At 31.0% G+C, this 6,224-nt stretch overlaps 1 pseudogene; it reads left to right on the top strand.

The window, feature by feature from the left end:
• Positions 1–2,614: 2,614 nt before the first annotated feature.
• Positions 2,615–6,137, top strand: LOC125370920 (annotated as a pseudogene).
• Positions 6,138–6,224: the final 87 nt, after the last annotated feature.

The following is a 6,224-nucleotide window of genomic DNA, read 5'->3' as shown; positions in this document are numbered from 1 at the left end:
GGTTTAGGAACCACACTTGTTGATTCGGGAACCACGCTCGATGAGTTAGGAACCACACTCTATGACTTGTACTTGCAGAGACTTCCTCCGGCTTCTTGATTACTTTTCAGCTCAATGCAATTATGTTGTATTGCTACTCGTGATTGTGATTTGGTTTGTAATTTACTCTTTGGATAACTTCCGCCTTGGATGCGGAATTGATGATCGCCCACTTTAGAAGGTTAACTTGATAATCTCTACTCGAGAAGTAAACTTGAGCATAGATCGAGCATTTTCTTTCTTTTGAACTTTTCTTCATTTTCCTGCTACAATTTAGCTGGCATATATAAAGAGTACATCAAGCAAAAATTGACGAGGGTGTATGATATGCATGTTATGTATGACATATAATGCATTTCTAAAAATTATCCTTCAATTTAGACAGAGGCATTATGGTGCCCATCAACATCAAAACTATGAAAGTTCTTGCCTTCGGCACATGTAATTGGTTCACATCAAAGATCTAAATAAGTCATAGTGACGACAAGAAGTTCAAATCTAGAGCTAATCAAGCATGCAAGGATTAAATATTTTTGCTTAGGGATCAGATTGATATTTGTACAATGACATTTGGCCTCGCGACAATCTCATACAGAGAAGGTGCAAATTTCTTTTCTTTTCTTACTTTTACACCTTAACGGTTCTCTAAATCAAGGCTTTCGTAGTTTCTCAACTTAGCAAGTTAATGTCTTAATTTTTGTTTAAGTTGCACTTTGGGTTTTCAACTTAGCGGACTCTATTTTGCCTAAGCCACTCTTCAGGTTTTCAACTTAGCGCTTTTCTTTATACTTTTCTTTATTTTCTCTTTTGCAAATTGGGTTACTTCGAGTACTTGCGCTCTCTTTTCAATGCGCAGATGATTCTACCGATCTTTAAGACTTTTCTCGAGACAAGATTTAAAGACTCTTGCTTTACTGATTCATTGAATGTGATGTCACGATTGATGAAGTGCTATAGATTCTTGGATTTTCTCCAAGAAACACAAGAATAAAATTGAAAGAAAAAGTAATCTTGCTTCTATTTAGATCTCATAAATTCCGCTTCTTATTTTATTTTTCTTCTGGTACCGTGCAAGCAATGAAAATTGATGTGCAAGTTTGACAAAAATTCTAATCAAATTTTATTCATTTAATAAGGGCACAAACGAGTATATTTTCTATTTCACATAATACTACTCTTGCTATCAACTATTCCATTTGGATTTTCTATTCAAATATTTTCTCCTCAATTTTATTTTTTAACTTTTGCCTAACTAGCCCGTACAAGTATTTTAGTCAGCAAGATTTATTTTTCTATTTTCCCAAATATAGTATCTAGTACATATTGATTTGGGAACTTATTATCCCCAAGATTTAAACTCCTTCCAGCATCTTCAAGCTTAATCTTTCTGATTTTTGATATGGAAGTTTTCAACTTTCTAAATTACTTTTTAGAGTCAAATGTAATAGGTCTTGCATGCTTCACGATTAGAACATTAATCTTAATCTCTTATATATTCGGAGGTCCTTGCTTCAAGGTTGTTATTAATGTAATATGGGATAAATTTGATATTTTGTTTTGCCCCAGTATGTTGAATGACTATACTACCTTGAATTCAATCATGTTGTATCAAACACTATCTCCTTTTTCTTTTCTTTTCCTCTCTCACTTTTTCTCTCTTCAAGAATTATTATTTCATGTAGTATAAATATACTTAGGATTATCATTTATGCCCAAATCTACTCTTCTATCAATTTCTATAAAATAAATATTAAATATTCTATTTTCTTTTGTTCTATCTCTTGCCCATACTCATATGACATGGTATCTAATACTTTTATAAAATCTAGAATTCAATTTTAAAATATTAATGAATATTACATGTCATATTAACTGGCCAGAGGTGAAAAAAAAATCAAGTATGCAACATTCCTATAATTGAATTTTCACTCTAAAATTTTTGTGTACTCTAGTAGGACCTTTACATAAGGAATTGCAAGAGGTGCATATATTATAGAAGTCCCAAGGCAGATGTCTCAACCTTAAACAAAGCGCAGATGCTACTCGACTTTTAGCCCAAAAATGGAAACTGGCAGGTGATGCTTTTGGGACAGTGCACATGATTGAACTGCCAGATTAGATTAAAGTAGCAGTGCCAGTGAAGAAGATCACTCCTCAATCGATCCAAGACAAAAAAAAGATTGTTGGTTTTCAACCTGAAATGAAATCTTTCAAAATCAAAGTAGGACCTCAAATTCATTCAAAATTAAGTAAACCAAAGGAGCGAGTGTAAAGGATCCAGGCGGGCGAACCGAATTTTATCGCATGTAACAAACTTCTCAGGTGACACTAATACGCAACAAAACCCAAAGAAGGTAAAACTAAAAGGCCAAGTAAGGCATCTTTATCCTTCTCTCTTCTGTATATGGATTTAAAAAAAAAAAAAATTTTGCATTTATTAACTTGTTTGACTCTTTCCTTTAGTTGGAAATTTTAGACAGGTCTTATATAAAGATTTTCAAATTTTTGAAATAAAAGAGATCCTTGTGAAGAAGTTGTTGAGTCCTACGTAAGCAAGTGGGTGACAGGGAGAAAGAGAGATGGGAGAGAAGGTTAAGAAATGGCTTGTTTCGTCAAAAGCGATAGTGAGTATGTTGATGGTGCAAGTGTTTGCAACAGGAGTGCAACTACTTGCCAAAGTAATCCTCAACAATGGAATATTCGTGTTCGCACTCATGGCTTATCGCCATGTCGTTGCTGCTCTTTGTGTTGCGCCATTTGCTTTGTACTTTGAAAGGTCTAACCTTTCCTTTCTCTTTGATATATATTTTCTTTGTTTATAATTTTGTTTCTGTTTGTTTAATGTTTTTTCTTTTGTATATTTACAACTGTTATTCATATCTTTTGTTACTGTATATGGCTGCAGAGGTATCACAGAAAAGCTAAGTTGGCTGGCTTTCTTTGGTTATTCCTCAGCGCTTTATCTGGGTAAGCAAGTTAATGTATTTGTTCTAGTTTCGAACTTACCAAAAGTGGACTTTTATCTAATTTGATTTTCTTTTCAAAATTCAAAATTTGTTTATAAAAAAAAAAAATTCAAAATTGAATTATATATGTGATAGTTTGTTATTGAACATTCCTGAAAGGAACTTTTTAAATTGATAAGTATAATTATCACATTATAAATCAATTATATATTCTAATTTTTATATTTTCTTATCATAATTTAAACACGTGCATCCTATCCCATCTGGGCCAATGTATTCTGCAGTGTGCCACATGCTAATAATAGGCCAATTTGTTCTATTGTGTTCCATGTTCTAGGAAAAGGCATGGCACATATATTAGTTTAAGTGCTAGAATTAAAAGATTATATATTGATTAGCCCATTTGCTTTATTGTGCGACATGTGCTAGTAATAGGCCCGACATATATTAGTTTGGACGTCACAGTAAAGTATTCTTCGTTGATTAAATACAAAAATGTATGTGTCTAAGGATTAATTAGGTATGAAGGTTAAAGTGTATGAGTTATGATTTGGTATAAAGTTCAGAGTGTAACTAAAAGTTAAGACTTGTAATTTTGATTGCAGAAGGTACGAACTTTAAGAAAATTTACCCTTTAATCAAAACAATTTTAATGAGGACTAATTAGTTAAGAAAGTAACTTTAATTTCTAGTCATTCAAATTGCAATATTGCAAATGAACTTTAATCAAAATTTGAGTCATTTGTTTATTTATTTACTTTACTTGTTTACATAAATAATTTATGTTATATAATGAAATTGATTTAAGTATTGTCAATATATTCTGATATGAATTTTAAATATCTTATATTTGAATAGAGATATAAAATATAATTTTAATAATTATTTTATTTATTTATTAATTTAATATGTAAATAAGAATATATATTTAAAATAAATAAAATTACTTTTAACTATTAACTATCCACAAGTTGAAAATATAGAATAGGATTAATATTATTACGGCATGCGATGCAGGATCTCATTGGCTATGGGATTATTTTATTACGGTGTTCGGGACACAACAGCTACATATGCTGTCAACTTTCTCAACTTAGTTCCAATACTCACTTTTGTCCTCCACAATTACGAGGTACCTTTTTTCCTTTTCATTTGCGGTCAAGTAACAAAAGATATTGTTAATAGCTACTGTGTTTCCCCAGTAATGGGCGTGTCGTAATGAAGTTATTTATATGCAGAATAGAGAAATTGGGGTTGAGGACACCAGCAGGCAAAATCAAAATTTTAGGTGCAACTTTGTGCATTGTAGGGCATTAACATCTGGGTTTTACAAAGGAAAATCTTTTCATATTTTTCATCATAATTTACATCGCCATGTAGACATCAAGGCATCAAATTATCATTGGTTACGTGGGTCTTTCCTGCTCATTGCAAGTTGCTTGTCCTATGCTGCATGGTACATATTGCAGGTATACTATAGAATCCACTAGTAATACTTATTGTTCTTTTATTAATTATCCTGATATTCAAATGATCTGCTGCTATTAATTATATAAAGTATATGCCAATGACCCTTAGGTTAATTGTTATGCGAATCACCCATAACCAAAAGGTGATGGGTTTAACTTTATCACCTCCAAAACTTTTTCTTTTTAAAGTATTAGGTAACTATAGGTTTTATAATTGGTCCTACTAGAAATGGAACAGTCCTGTAAGCACGACCCATATTAATATGGAATCCGCATAGTTTCCCTTCCTGTTATATAAATATTAGAGATATATATATTAAAATCTTCAAATAAAATATCATTTCAGGATTTAATAAAATTGGAAACATGTTTATTATACAGGACCTTAAATAATTAATGATGGGTTTTGCGTTTATATTATATATACGAGTAGTTATATTAACTTGTATAATTTGTAGGTAAAGTTGATCAAGGAACTCCCACTAAAGTACTGGGCGACAATGTTAACTTGCATTATTGCCGCCATTCAATCTGCAGTAATAGGGCTATGCTTAGACAGAAGTAAGGTTGCGTGGAAGTTAGGATGGATTTACAGCGTAACTATATTATACTCGGTAATCTTTAGACTTATCTTACATATTAATTAATCTCCTCAAGATATTATGGTTTGATGTTTCAAACATTTTATCTATATTTTTGCAGGGAGCATTGGGAACGGCTGCAACATTTTGCTTGATCTCTTGGGCAGTCGAAAATCAAGGCCCTACTTATCCTTCTATGTTCAACCCGCTTACACTAATTTTTGTGGCCATTCTAGAAGCTCTCATACTTGGTTCAGAGATTAATGTTGGCAAGTATGATTCTCCTTTCTGTCTCTTTGTTTAATAATTTTTGAAAATAAACCCTTATTCGTAGTCTCCGTTACATTAAGTATATATTCTTAATTATAAATTACGTTGTTAGATGAGGGTCTTGTTACAGTATGATATTATATATGCTTCAAAATATATATTAGTATTATGATAATAATATAAATTCTTACTGAATTTTACATTTAATTTAATTTTGACCATAAAATTTTAATTTGTGTTATTTTAAATATTCAATTTTAATTTTGGTCACAATTAGTCCCCTTGCAATAAAAGATTGACATCTTATTTTTCTCTCTTAATTACTTTTATCTAATTGGTTATTTTTGTCATGCATTAATTCTTTTAATTTGTAAAATAACTAAATTAATACACAGTTAAAATTAAATGATTGAAGTGAAATATTAAAATTTTATAATTAAAATAAAACTAAATATAAAATTCAATAATTATTTATATTATTATCTTATTAATATTAGATCGTTGAACTACTTATTTTCCTAATGACATGCAGCTTGGTGGGGATGGTTTTGATCGTTGTTGGTTTGTACTCCTTCTTATTGGGAAAAGGACAGAGATGAAAACTTGCATCAACCAGATGTGGAAGCCATCACATCAATTACTAAATTCCAAGACACAAGAATACAATTTACTACTGCTGATAGTATCACTAATGTGGAATTAAGTCTCAATAAGAGCATGGCAAAGCCCTAACGGCATGGTAGAAATACTTATGTACTAGAAGTAATCCTCATCAAGAGAAGTGAAGAATACGAAAGGAGGAGAAAGAGAGGAGAAAAGAAAAGGAAAAAAGAAAATATAATAAATTGTCTTCATAAACTTACTATTTGTAATAAATGATTTCAAGACCTTTAAATATG

Source organism: Ricinus communis, chromosome 1 (assembly GCF_019578655.1).
Source record: "Ricinus communis isolate WT05 ecotype wild-type chromosome 1, ASM1957865v1, whole genome shotgun sequence".
Lineage (NCBI taxonomy): Eukaryota > Viridiplantae > Streptophyta > Magnoliopsida > Malpighiales > Euphorbiaceae > Ricinus > Ricinus communis.
The sequence above is the reverse complement of the archived record's forward strand: the minus strand, read 5'-3'. Positions and strand labels throughout refer to the sequence as shown.